The sequence below is a fragment of the Lissotriton vulgaris genome, chromosome 7, assembly GCF_964263255.1.
Source record: "Lissotriton vulgaris chromosome 7, aLisVul1.2, whole genome shotgun sequence".
Taxonomy (NCBI): domain Eukaryota; kingdom Metazoa; phylum Chordata; class Amphibia; order Caudata; family Salamandridae; genus Lissotriton; species Lissotriton vulgaris.
Genome location: NC_141695.1, coordinates 1068952734 through 1068967782, shown reverse-complemented (window position 1 = coordinate 1068967782; position 15049 = coordinate 1068952734). Strand labels below are relative to the sequence as shown.

At 41.5% G+C, this 15049-nt stretch overlaps 1 protein-coding gene across 1 annotated transcript in view; it reads left to right on the top strand.

The window, feature by feature from the left end:
- The window catches only part of TRPC7 (transient receptor potential cation channel subfamily C member 7), a 1554154-nt gene that overhangs the window by 1181924 nt on the left and 357181 nt on the right, over positions 1-15049 (top strand). The window lies entirely within an intron of this gene.

Here is a 15049-nt window from a genome sequence, read left to right as displayed (position 1 = left end):
CTTTACCTTCTCCAAAGAGTTTAGTGAACATACTAGGTAAAACTCTTGAACTCATGGTGGACTCCTGTTCACCGTGGACCATAATTACTCGTGATTACTGTGTAGAGTCATTTGGTAATCTAGTTGATGTGAATTCTTTGTGTGAACCAGATATTGATGCCTACAATTTTGATACTTCCAAGATCAGTTTTATAGGTTTTAAATAAGTCCCTATTATTGTAAAAAAAAATTCAGCAACTATTAAGATGTATGTAGCATCTAAAGGTGTGAATGTTCTAGGTTGGCGGGACCAAGCTAAGTTGGGGATCTCGTTAAATCCTAGGTTGAAAGATCCTGTGTGTGTCCTTGCTATAGCTGAAGGGGACTATGACCTGGCATCTATGTCTAAAGAGATATCTATCTCCTTTCCTAATGTTTTTTCTGAGAAACTTGGGAGATTGAATGGTTTTACGCATAAAATCAAAGTCAAACCAAATACTGTGCCTCTGAAGCAGAAGTTGAGAGGTGTTCCCATTAGTGTCAGGGAGGAGCTTAGAGTCATGCTTGACAACATGGTTAAAGATGGTGTCATAGAGGAGGTGGAATCCTCTGAATGGGTTTCGCCTATTGTTTTGGCGATTAAACCCGACAAAACAATTAGGTTGTGTGTAGACCTGAGAGCGTTAAATAAATGTTTGGTCACAGACTGTCACCCGTTACCTAACATAAATGAAATGTTGTGCATGCTTGACGGTGCCTGTGTGTTTTCCACATTAGACCTTAGGTCTGCATACCACCAGATAGAGCTCACGGAAGACTCAAAACACTTCACCGCTTTCATCACTCCCCATGGATTGTTTCAATTTAAAAGGATGCCTTTCGGCCTAGCGTCAGCCGCTTCTGTTTTCCAGAGGGCAATGTATCACATATTCAAGGACCTGAATGTCTACGTCAAATGCTTTCAAGATGATATTCTTGTCTTTTCTAAAAATGTCTCTGAGCATGATAGTCACCTTAGGGAGGTTTGTTCCAGGTTGGAGAAGTTTGGCTTGACTATCAAAGCTAGTAAGTGCAAGTTTTTTTGTAAGACAGTAGACTATTTGGGCCATTCACTTTCAGGGGATGGAGTTGTACCAAAAAAAAATCTTGTGGATGCTATTGTTAAGGCTCCTTCCCCAGACAACAAGGAAAAGTTGCTTTCATTTGCAGGGCTTTGCGAATATTATAGCAAATTTATCAAAAATTTTGCAAGCAAAATGGAGCCTCTTAGAGAACTTACAAGGAGTTCAGCCAAATTTATTTGGTCTGAGAAGCAGGAACAAGCTTTTAAACAAATCAAAGAGGAAATTGTTAATGCTCCTACTTTGAAGTCCTTTTGTGTCAACAAGAAGTGCATCATTACAGTTGACGCCAGCCTTTATGGCATTGGTAGTGTGTTAAGTCAGTCATCGGGCAAGGATGAATGGTGTGTTGCCTTTTCCTCGAGGACTTTGTCTCCCACGGAGAGAAGGTACTCCGTAATTGAAAAGGAACTTCTGGCCTGCATTTGGGCTGTTCAACACTTCAGGAATTATGTTTGGGGCAATCGATTTGTACTACGTACCGACCATAAACCCTTGGTTGGGATTTTATCTCCTGGAGGTGGATGGAACTCCACTGCGCGTATAGCTCGTTTGTCTTCACGCCTTCAAGAGTATGATTTCGAAATTGTGTATGTTCCTGGTAAGTGTAACATGACTGCTGATTTTCTTTCAAGGTTTCCTTGTGAGGAGTCTCCAAAGATGGATAATGACATTGATGTTGTTGCCTCTGTTGGAGATTGTGTTTCCAAGGAGTTCATTTCATTGTCGGAAGAAGAATGGTTTGTTGAACTTGGCAAGGATGTGGTTTGCCAACATCTGTTTGATTTTGTTAGGAATGGTTGGCCACCCCATAGGGGTGTTTCTCCGGATATAGCTCCCTTTTGCCAAGTTTCATCGGAAATTGAAGAGTTTTCTGGTTTACTTTTCAAGGCTGGTAAATTAATCCCGCCCCAATCCTTACAAGAGAAGATTCTACTTCTCGCTCACCAGAGTCACATTGGCATGTCGTCAATGAAACGTCTGATTAGAGAGAGCTTTTGGTGGCCGGGAGTGGACAAAATGGTGGATAGGCTGGTGAGAGATTGTTCGCATTGTGTTAACAGTGATAAAATGCTTCATGTGACCTCAGCTCCCCTCAAGCCTGTGTCTTGGCCCACCTTTCCCTGGCAGAAAGTGGGTTTTGATATATCTGGCCCATTTAAACAGTTGCCTTACAATGCTCGGTATGCTTTAGTTCTGGTAGACTACCACTCCAAGTGGCCCGAAGTAAAGTTTGTCAGCTCTGTTTCTTCTCAATCGGTCATTCTTTTTCTTAAGGAAGTCTTTGCTAGGGAGGGATTTCCTGAAACTTGTGTCACTGATAATGGGGTTCAGCTGGTGTCAGATGATTTTGAGAAATTCCTCAGTACATGTGGAATCAAGCATTACACCACCTCTCTCTATGAGCCTAGGGAAAACGGCCAAGTTGAACGCTTTAACCGTGTCCTTAAGGATTGTTTGAATGTGGTGCAGACTTCGGATGATAGTTGGGTGGATGTTGTGAGGAAAAGATTGTGGACATATCGTATCACCCCTCACTCTGTTACTGGTGTTAGTCCCTTCAGACTCCTTAAGGGTAGGGAGCCTCCTTCTGATATATGTCCCTGGTGGATAAAAAAACTTGATGTAAAACTTGATGTAAATAATTCTGTTTTTGACCTTGCTGCTGTGGCCAAACGGGTTGAAAACAAACAACTACAAATGAAAACCCTGTTTGATTCCAAAATGAAAACCAAAGATAATGATTTTGTGGTGGGGGATTGGGTACGAATTAGAAAACCTGGTTTTCTAGTCAAGGGTCTTTCTAAATTTTACCCTCCTATCAAAATTGTTAAAGTCTTTAAAAATAGCGTTGTCACGCAAGATGGTAGAGTCTGGAATGTCCGCAGAGTGGCTAAATATTGCAATCTTGAAAATGTACGTTGCTCTCCTTCCTCTACTCGGGGTTATTGCCAGAGGAGACCTGATGTTTTTCCCGCTTTGTCTTCTCCCAGTTCTGTTCATCTAGATTCCTCAGTTGCTTCTAGAGTTAAGGCTTCCAATAGGCAAAAGAGTGTTCCCAGCAGATATCTAGATTAATGTTTTTTTTTTTTAGGGGTAAGATGTGTTGCATTCTGTTGTACCTTCATACTGCCTTGTTCTGTTCCCTTTGCCTTTCCCTGTCTGGATCTGCTGCCTGGAATGTATGATGCGTGCCTGCATCTTGCATCCTGGGTTCCAGATTCCAGACCAACTGTATTACAAGATCTGTACCTGAACCTGTCATGATGTGCTGTGCTTCAACTCCTATTTATGCATTAAATTCTTCATGAAACTCTACTTTAAGTTTCCTTGGATCTTTTTAGGCTGTCTGTTCCATAGGATAGCATGGGAGCTGCACTGTAATATCTTAAAAATGTAACTCCCCGTGGGGACACGATAAAGCAATGGAGTTTAGACTCTCTACACTCAGAATTCACTAGCATATCTTTTAGTGGAGATGATTCTTAAATTGTATGTTTGAAAATGCCACTTTCAGAAAGTGGACATTTTCTTGTTTAACCATTCTGCGTGCCTTTGCCCGTTTGTGTATTTACTGTCTGGTTTTGGAGGGACAGGTGCTGGGGATGCTCAATCACTTTAGACAGTCCCAAAGGAGATTGAGGTGTGTCCTGACTTTCCTGTGTGACTTGTAGTAGGGCTGAATAGTTCCAGCCTGCATTTATAGTGGTGGGAGGAGTTTCACTAGCACCTGAATAGGCCGTGTCCTATGCACAATGCTGTATCCACCGCCTGTATTGAAATTGGGCCAGAGAGAGCAGAACTGGTTTGGAGGGGGTTCATAGATCTGAGTCACAGAAAGAACAAAAAGGAACTGGGGTATAAGTATTGGAATTTAAACCCCAGGAAATGAGATCATTTCTGGACTCAAGAGGACCCGCTGCCAAGGAGAAGAGCTGGAGAGCTGTAAGGAGGAGTACTGCCCGTTTGATGTGTTGCTTTGCTGGGTTGGGCTGCAGTTGCTGCCTCTGCAAAAGAGAAGATAAAGACTGGAACTTTGCTGTGAAATTACTTCAAGAAGAATATCCAAGTGTTTGTGTTTGCTTGCCTCCTGTTCTGAAGTCTCGGCCACAACAGCTTCACCTGCACCCACTGACCAGCACCTGGACTCCTCTGTGGAGTCCTGTATTCAAAAGGGCACCAATTCCAGTTCCTGGGCCCTGAGAATTGTGTGGTTGGTGCTGCAAAGCAAGAAGAGCCACTCCAACACCGTCAGTAAGGCCCCCAGTGATGCCGCCACCTGCACTGACATCGTGGCCGCCACTCGAGAAGTGCACAGTGCACTACCCCACCTGCACTGCAGCACTGATGCCTTTCGACACCTGCCGATGCCTGCACTGATACCATCACCTCTAGCGCCAGCATCACTTTATCGCAGAACCAATAACCAACGAGGGTGACTTCATGAACTCTCCGATATCACATTGCCTCACCAGAACCGACACCTCATTGCAGATGCTGCCAAACTTCTCCTACCCTGGACTCGCCGCCTTGCCTCCTCACAAACTCGATGCCTCACCTCCCCCGTGGCAAAAAGAAACTCGTTTCACCTTTGCACAGACGCCTCTCCTCCCCAACACCATGCATCTTATGTTACGTAGTTTCCAAGGTTCTGTTGTTGGAGGGTCCGTGTGACTCCATGCATGGCCCACATACCTCGCGGTTGGCTACGTAGTTTGGATTTGTGCCTGTTACAGCATCATAATAGCCCCGGGTGGACCTACTTTGTTTCTACAGTTCTATTTTTGAAGGATCCATTTTAGAAGTCCTATTTCAATACAAGTACGTTGGAGTTTTATTGTTTTAGACTTGGTTGGTTTAGATAACAATACATTATTTCACTAAACTAGTGTGGGGTCCGTTTGCAGTATGTTTGCTGTGGTACTGTGTGTTGGGGCACAAATACTGTACACATTGCCTTTAAGATAAGCCTGTCTGCTCATGCCAAGCTACCAAAGAGGTGAGCAGGGATTATCTAAAGTGTGTAACTCCCTTATCCTGACTAGTAGGAAGGGTCCCTACTCATTGAAAGTGCATTCCTCTGCCAATAGGAGACTCACAAAAGGTCAGTTTGCTATTTAGATCACATAGGGCAATAAGAATACTGCAGTATTTTGGACTTGCTTGGTATAGGATTGCATAAGTATTGACTCTAGAAGCATAATAAGTGGTTAATGCACACATGCATAAATAATAGAACATGTACAACTGCAGTAGATCAATGAAATGTGTTTTCAAAAAAGTATTACTTTCTTACACTAATATCAATTACAATTAAGGGGCTGATTACGATGTTGGTTGGAAAGCCTCTGACTGACAGACAGATTCGCCTAGCCCGTGTCTGAACCCAACCGCCTGACTCAATCAGAAACAATTCTTACTGACCGATTACGATGCTCGTGTTCAGAAAGGGAACTGTTAGATCATTCTGAATCAGTTCTGACCGGCTCTTGGAGAATCCGAGTCAGCTGGAGCTGATTCATACAGCTCTACAGGCAGCGTTTCTGACCGACTGATTACAATGTCGCATTTTGTGAGCCTTTTCGACTTGGTTTCCGACATGAAAAGGCTGTCAGAAACAGGCTTTGGGGGCCCATACCAGGCCCCCTTCATCCTGAGGCATTCGGTTGGGGCCTGTGTGGGGAACCTAAGGGAGCCCCCCTGTAAAACCATGTACTATGTGGCATGCGCCATGGGTTTTCTGCAGACACCCATTTTCCACTTAGGAGCCTGTGTTGTCAGTCGGAACACAGGCTCCCATTGAAGTCAATGGGAGTCCTTTCAAACGGTGTTCAGAAGCATCGTAATTAGTCTGGAGGAACTGCCAACCGTCTTTCAGTTGGTCCCAATTCCGTGTTAGGAGGAGGATACTGTGATCGAGATCGTCGTAATCAGACCCCAAGAATAGTACATAGATAGAAGTTAGACAATCCAAAAAAGTAATCTGTGTTTAAACTGTCCTGCAACGATATAGCCATATCAATGGTTACAGTGCAGGATGTACACAATGCATACTGTAGCTCATGTTTGTAATATGTGCTGCTTACCAATCACGTCACTCTCATGTTCCTCCACTGGCTTTTAGTAGTGGACGGAATATCTCCTGAACCTGACACATATTTCAATACGTTTTCAAGTCCCTTAATTAAAAAAAAAACTAGAACTTCACAATCTAAAACATGTACATAGTGAAGCACACATGAGCAGAGCATGTTTGCAAGGGAAATGGTTTGGCAAACTAGGTTTTAAAGCTTGTAATGAGTAATCAAAGAATGGATAGCTAAACACTCACCATCTACTGTACAGAACATTGTTAAATTACAACATTTTAAAGGACAAATGCAAATGTTTCTCAACTCTTCTCCCTAAAATGCTGTGGGCATGCAATAAAAATGCTGATTTTCTGCAGCTATGGTGAGTAGAAAATCAAAAATTTCCTAAAGACACTGAGGCTAATATGCACTGTCCCTTTATTGTTCCCATGCACAGCAGCAACAATTAAAACACTGCCTCTGAACCAACAGCCTTCTTTCTTCTTTTTGCTGAAATAACTAAACGTTCATCATACTCTACCATCGAAAAACTCAATGCAACTTCTCCTGGATGCCCTTGTGAATCCATTCAAATCCTAAAGAACTCCTTAGTCCCTTTTTGTCGCCTCAACCTTCTTCTTACATTTTTCCTGTAATACCAAGGAAACACATGAATAGGATGGGAAGGATGGCATTAGCCTCTTTGTCTTTAATTAAATCTTGATTTTCTACTCAACATAGCTGTGGAGAATCTGCAGTTTATGCAAGGCACAGAGGCCAATATTATGCATGTTCAAAGCCCTGTCATAACATTTTCCAAAACATTCTCCACTGCTTTAAAATAGAACTTTTAAAGCTTGAATCATGAGCCCAATCCACAGCTTTCATGATACTATGCAAACTACTTCCCACCATGAAGGCCTTACTTGCCATAGCACCCCTAGCTGAATGCACACCAAATTTACTCATATTAATCCTCACCTTATTCATAACATCTTTAACCTATCCAGCAAAAGTTGAAGTAAGCATTGCTCTATGTGGATGTCTAAAAGAAATTAACAACTGTGTCTCGCCCGCTAATCTCAATCCCATTGTTCTCTTTTCATACTTCTTCAAACACTAAACAACACAAAAATCATCATGATCCTCCATCCTTGGATAAAACGTTGTCATAGACATTGTCTTAGTTCTCCTTCTGATATTAAAACAAATTCCTTCTGATTGATAACACATAGAAGAAACCTCCAAAGCTCTTATACCGCTACCCGTCAGAAAGAAATGAACCAAAGTAGCATTGCTATCTTCCAAGATAACAATTTCTAAGGTAATACATCACAACCCCAAATCACAATCTCTGTCAACACTACAATCACATCCCATAAAGAATACTTTACACCAGAGGGCACCTCTATTCGAATCTTCTTACCAAAATATTCTGCCATATTTCCAAATCATCTACCAGAACATGCCCTTCTAAAATTGCTGACCCACTCAAATTCATGGTACTATAGGATAATCCTCTCTTAAAAACCTCTGTCAAATAATTAACCACCTGAACTAAAGATGCTGATATGGGATCCACTTCCCTTCTTGAACACCAATGAACCCATCTCTGCCATGCCACCTTATATGCCTTTGCTCTCCCTGGAGTCCAAGATGCCTGTTTTTGTATTTTTTATATTCATTTGAGCAGGAATAAATACATAGAAAATACTATATACATTACATAAAAAAGCATAAAAAACAGTAGTACTATGGATTAGCATCAACGGTTTAAAAAATATGAGAAGGTGCATAAAAACTATATTTCACATTAACTTATAAACCCTAATACACTGTTACTGCATAGTTGGCCCATACGGATCTAAAGATAGCACAACACTATTGGCAACGGTTTAAAGTGCAATATGCAACTAGGAGTAGATATTTCAAAAATACACAGTAAAACAATTACAAGAAATAGAAAAACCAAGCCAGTAGCAACATCAAAACAAATAGCCAAAATCTCTTTAAAGTGCAAGTGCGGCCGTCAGCGTCTGTTTTACTAAATAAAGTGTAAAAATAGATTTTCAACTACAGATTGGTCTTCAAGCCTGCTCTTACTCAGCTATACCTAATTTTTGCCAGATAGCTCTAAATCTTGCCGTAGCTCCTATACATTTTGTATAGGCCTCCTTGAATCTATAAGCCCGACACATTTTACTGACCCATTGGTTAATCCTAGGTTGTTAAATAGTTATCCAATTTTGCAGAACAAGGGACCTTGCAACCGCTATAGATATTATTACAAAATACTGTTGATATTTTGTAAAACATTGAACCTCTGTCGACACCCCAAATAATATCAGCCTGTATGATGGGTCAATGTTTGACTACAGAAACTGAGAAATCATATTAGAACATTGGAATGTTGGGAGCTCCATTGCAGACAATGGAGTGCTCCCTGCTTCTACGGGCCGGTAAAGGCCCGCAGAGCAACATTCCAATGTTCTACAAAGGCTTCTCGAAGTTCGAGGGGATTTATATCCCCTCGAGCTTCGAGAACCCTTTGTTTAATTTGTTAGAACATTCTGCCCTCTAGTGGCAGAATGTTCTAATAGCCTTATAGCCCTTCGTAGCAGGGCTATACCGACTATTAAAGTCCCGCTGTTTCGTTAAAGGCCCTCGCCGAACGATTCAGCGGGCCTTTAATAGCTGGTATAGCCCCGGGATATCAGGCTATAATAAAACGATCCTTCCAAAATTGTTGCAATTTACTACATTCATAAAATGCATGTACCCATCCTGTTCATCGCATCTAAAACATTGATTCAAATGAGTAGGTAACATCTTATGCAATCTCAGAGCTGTGTAATATGCTAGCCATCTGGATAAAACATTCATTCTTTTATAATTAGCACCAGTCAATGCTTTATTCGAGAATGCACTAAATTGTTGCCATTCTTTCGTTTTGAACTTGCAACCTGTCTCTGAGTAGATATTCTGGAGCTCTTTTGCAATAATCTTTTCACTATGTGCTTGCTGATGTAACATCCAATACCAAATCCCACTACCACTGTTTTGTGCGACATTTGCTTAGTAATTTGACGCGTGCCTCACTTAGCATGGTATAGTTATTCTCAAGAAAATTCATGAGCTGAAGATAGCTCAATGAAAAAGCAGTATTTAAATTGCAGCCTTATCGTTTCCCATGTAATTAACATTTGATGATTATAGAAATCCCCAAGCTGACCAAACGTAATTCTTGCCATTCTTGGTAGAACCCTCTTGGCAGCATTAGACCTACAACTACATAAACTTGGATGAGGGTATAAGCATGATATGATGGAATATTTTGTGATTTAAAAAAAGCAGAATCCTAGCTGCACATGCCAGAATAACCTTATACCTGGTCTTTTTGGGGAGTTTTGCTGACCGTAAAAAAATGGGAAGTTTTATGGCGCTTTCCTTCAGCATTTGTGTTAAAAAAAAAATCAAAAACTGAATTTTCCTCTCCTAGTTGCAATAGCAAATTATGCAAAGAAGCCTGATAATAAGTCAGAAAATATGGGAGAGCTAACCCCCCATGCTGTATCCATTTGTAATATGGCCAGTTTAACCCAGGGGTGTTTATTATTCCACACAAACTTACGGATCATTTTGTCCAATTCCTTAAATTATGCACTTGGAATTTACAAGGGAAGATTACTAAAGAGAAACTGAAACAGCTGCAGCACCGACATTTAATTCATAGACACCGGACCTATCAATGATAAATACAGCAAAGTCCATTTTTCTATTAATCTTTTCTCTTTCCCCAGCATGGTAGTATAATTCAGAGAAAAACATTGGTCATAATCGTTTGTAACATAAATGCCTAGGTATCTAATTGGATGTGGCAGTTGAGGATGCAAGGATGCTAGAAGATCAGAAGGAACCCGAATTGAATGTTTTTGCTTGGTTAACTTTATATCTCCTTACCTTAGTAATTTCTGAATTTCCTCCATTCCATTCTGTAAGCTAGACCCTTCAGCTTTAAGATATAGAATTATATCGTCTGCCTATAACTTGATTTGGGGCATACTTTCAATGGGGGACACAATCAATAAATTATTACGAATTTTGACAGCAAGGGGTTCTATAAACAGGACAAAAAAACGGGGGGATAAAGGACAAACCTGGCGCGTGCCTCTTTTCATAACCACCCTCCCGGCTTCAACACCATTGATGACAATGTTTGCTTCCACCTGGCTATATAACTTTTTTAGCATATGAATCAACTGAACAGAAAAACCAAATGTATCCAACATAGAAAATGAAGCCCACCAATCTACCAATTCAAAAGCCTTTTCAGCGTCCATCATCAAGATTGCTGCTTTAGTTTTTATAACTGAAAAATTATCAACTGCTCGTGTGAGAAAGTATGTATTGGTGGCCATTTGCTGTCCAGGAAGGAAACCATTTTGAACTATATGGACTACTGGATGGGCGCATGGAGCAATCCTTCTAGCCCAGATCGTCATGAACAGTTTGTAGTCTGTATTCAACAAACTGATAGGGCAATAGGAATTTGCATGGTGAGGATCTTTATCCTTTTTAAGGAAACTGTGAGTACTGACTCCTTAAAACTATTAGGGATATCCATCCCATCCTTGATTTGATTAAACATTTATTTAAAAAAGGGAGTAGTTCCTCTTAGAATACCTTAAATAATTCACCCGGCATCCCGTCAGATCCACTAGCCTTAGAGTTAGACATACCATTTAGGACTTCACAGACTTCTGACATTTTTGTTGTACTATTAAGCATCTTAATATGCTGCTGTGATATCTGAGGTAGCTCCAGTAATTCCAGATAGGACTGCAATTCGGATTCCTCAACTGCTAATGTATCTGCATATATTTTTTTAAATGAGAAAGGAACAGCTCTGATATTGCCTGTTTATCCTATTTTAGCAAGCCAGTAGAAGGATTTCTGACATGGCTGATTATTTGCGCTGCCTTCTTACTTTTCGTAGTCCAAGCCAGAAATCTGACAATATGCTGGCTTTCCTTGTAAACCTTATATTGGTACGCCTTGCTTTCTGTGATCTCCTCTAGCAGAAAGAAATCTTTCAACCGGTCTTTTGCTTTTGATAGACCTTGCTGTAGTGCTTTAAAAGTATGTTCTGCAATTGCTGTAGAATCCAGGTTTTGTCTAGCTTCCTCGACTGTGGACTGTAACACTGAGATCGTTTGCCTGCGTTGTTTATTTAGCCTAAGCTTATAAGCTATCATCTGTCCTCTAAAGGTGGCTTTAAATGCCTCACAAACCGCAAAAATTGGGTCAGTATTTACATAAACTTGAAAAATTCCCTGATTAAAACATTAGTTTAGGCCAGCCAGGTATTATCTTCCAGTAGGGATATATCGAACTGCCATCTTGCTCTCTCTTTCGGCTTAATCCTCAACCTTAACGTGAAAAAAACTACAGAGTGATCAGAAAAGGAGTTGGCCACTATCTCTGATTTACCGATGACCAGCAACTTATCCACAAGAAAAAAATCAAAACGAGATCCCATTCTATATCTTGAAGAGTAAGATGTAAATTGAGAGGAGCCAGGGTGTCCCTGCCTCCACGGGTCCGTTAATGTAAAGTCTGTTAACAAATTATTTGGTAACTTTGCAGTTTTAGGCTTTAGATGTCATTTTGTTTTATTTGAGGTATCTAGTACCCTAGGATCAGTATACCTTCCTTACTTACTACCAGTTGATAAGTTGGCTCAAGCGCCACAATATCATCTTCAATGGGACCGTAGTAATAATCTACATTTAGCCGTATCCCCTCCAGTTTGACCTTCATCTATAGCCATCTGCCTTTTCAATCATGTTGGACCTCCTCAACCTCCCAATCTAATGCATTTGATAGGAGGATCCCCACCCTTAGCACTGCTAAATTAGCAGATGAAAAATACCCCAATGAATATATATACATTTTTTAATTCTTTTTTTATTGAAGAAAAATGCTTGTACAATAAGAAATCACAGGCAAACACAGTATCATCAAGGCACTCAAAACACCATTGTATACAAATAATGGATACAATGCAGTACCTCAGGACCTCAAACAGTAAGAGCGGTAACATCTGCAACAGTATTTTGCAGTTCCACTGTGGGAGAAATATATAGTCCACCCCTAGCAATATTCCATTTTGCCCATTTATTGTCCCACCCCCGGTGTTTAAATACGTCTTTTTCAGCAAGCATGGCTCTATCCACATCTATGGCCCTCTTTACATATCTTGGAGGGATATCCAACTCCCATCCCTGAGCAATATTTATTTTCACCAGAGCGAAACTCAGCGAAGCCCATGAATGTTCAGTGTGGGTCAGATCCATGGCTTCCGGTAAGGAGTCACCTTTGGGGACCGTCGAAGTGAGTGCATGCTAATTCCATAGATAACTTTAAGTTTCGGTGTCAGCAAGATGATATTCTTTTTGCAAAGTTGTGAAGGAGACCATACCCTGCTTTCGCAGGTCACCCACCAGAGAAAGGCCAATAAGGTCTCATTTGTCTAACCCTGGGTATCTACTTAGCATACCCAAACGTTCAGCGTCCCATAGAGGGGTATGCTGCATAATTATATTGTGCCAGTCCATTTTCTTGGTTACTGCATGCCAAATCGATACCGTATGGGCTGTTGGGCCAGTCAGGGTTGGAGTAGAGTGCGCGTTAGTAGCCTCTGTTAGACATAACCCACCTGTCAGTTCGGATTGCCGTTTTTTGCGGTGGGGCAAAGACCCATTGATTTATCACCACCAGTTGGGAGGCCCAGTAATAATGCTGTAAGTCCAACAACGCAATTCCTCATCCTACCCTCTCCCCCTAGTGAGTTTGTGTATGGCTATGCATGGACTTTTACCATTGTATAAGAGATTCCTGAATTCGCTCTCCATGCTACTAAAGTAGGACTCTGGAACCATATGTGGGGTGTTGTGCAATGCGTAGAGAAAGCAAGGGAGGGCTAACATCTTAAACACTGCCGCTCTGCCTAGAAGTGGAAGCGGCAACTCCCGCCAGCGAATAACATCTTTGCGAAATCAGATCAAAGGAGGCAGAAGGTTTGCGTCATGGAACAGCTTGGTGTCGAGCATGTTATGGATGCCGAGATAGCAGAAGAGGTGTCCCTGGGCAGGCATGGGACCGGACCATGTAACATAATCAAGACTGATTTTGTCCAGTTGATGGTGTAGCCTGAGTGAGCGTGGAAGATGGCGTATATATGTAGGATGCAACATATCGAGGGCCAGCAAGTTTCACTCACAAAGCAAATCAGAGTGAGTCCATTCTGGACTATATGGCTGTGGATAGTGATTCTTTTTATCTTCTAAAAGATCTGATAGTCACCAAAACCCTAAACAGCGATCACAATGTGATAACCCTAACTGTTAATATAAATCCACCTAAAACGGATCCATGGTCGCTAGATGGTAACCTGGTTAGTTTCGGTAGTAAAACAGGGAGATGTTTCTGGAACACAAGGGCCCTAAGGGGCATGTCTACTGTACTGGAAAAAACTGTAAAAGAACTCCCTAGTTGGAAAGAGTCAGAAATATTGTATTTTGCGGGGTTTATGAGGGAGGTAGTCCTGGTCGCAAGAAAATATAATTCGCACAGAAATACGAGTCCTGTCCCCAGTTCCCTACGCTTGCTTAATAAAGAAATAAACACACTGGTTAGGGAACAATACTTGAATAGGTCCACAGAAAGGTCTCGCAAAATAACCCTACTAAGAAGAAGGAGAAGTAGAGTAAAGTTAAAAATTAAAAAAGAGAGGGAAGGTTCCTTATGGATAAAGTTAAGGGAGGCTGTAAATAGAGGGAATGTAAGACTATTTTGGTCTCTCATTGGTGAGGGTTGTGGAACAAGAACCAGGTCCCTTCCTCCCCCCATTTCCGAGAAAGTTTGGGTGGGGTATGTTGCGCAATTATATGCTGGTAATGGGCCTATTGAGGATGACAGAAGGTTGGGCGATGTCGGGCCGTTGTGTGAGCCGCCCTCCGAAAAGATCATTGAATCAGCCATAAAGGATTTGCGCTCTTCTGGCGCCATGGGCCCTGATGAGCTCCCGGTCTCGGTGTTAAAACAGGATGCCGAATCATGGAGTTAAATCCTATTTCCAGTATATAGATTTTGCTTCCTACATAGAACTGTTCTCCCTTCTTGGAGGGGGAGTATACTGGTACCCATGTTCAAGAAGGAGGATAGGAATGCGTCCCAAAATTATCGACAAATAGCTTTGCTTGACGCTATAGGAAAGTATTTGCGAAATGTCTTTTAACACTAATTTCTGACTGGGTAGATGGGGGTCAGTTACTGCCATTGGAGCAGACGGGTTTCCGTAAGGGACACAGCACAATGGATAATTTATCCGCCCTGCAGATAATTTCGGATAAATACATAGGGGTCCAAAGCGGAAGAGTTTATGCTGCGTTTATAGATTTCTCCACAGCATTCGACAAAGTTGATCGCCCCCTGCTGTGGAGGAAGCTATCCTCCTTTGGAATGCCCTCACTCCTTTTAGACTTAGTTAGAGATCTCCATTCTGATACCTGGTGCAGGGTTTTATTGGGTGGCGATAGAGGGCTATCCAGGCGATACCTACTGCAAACGGATTGAAACAAGGATGTTTATTAGCGCCACTACTATTCTCTCTATACATTTCTGATTTACCTTTGTTTCTGTCTTCAAATGATGGTAATGCCCCAGTACTAGGGGGCTCTCCGATTGTTTGTATGTTATATGCGGACGATATCCTGATATTGGATTTAACACGGAAAGGTTTGAATAACCGTCTACAAGCAATTCACGCATATGCAGAACACCATCACCTGAAAATAAACGTAGCAAAAAGTAAAA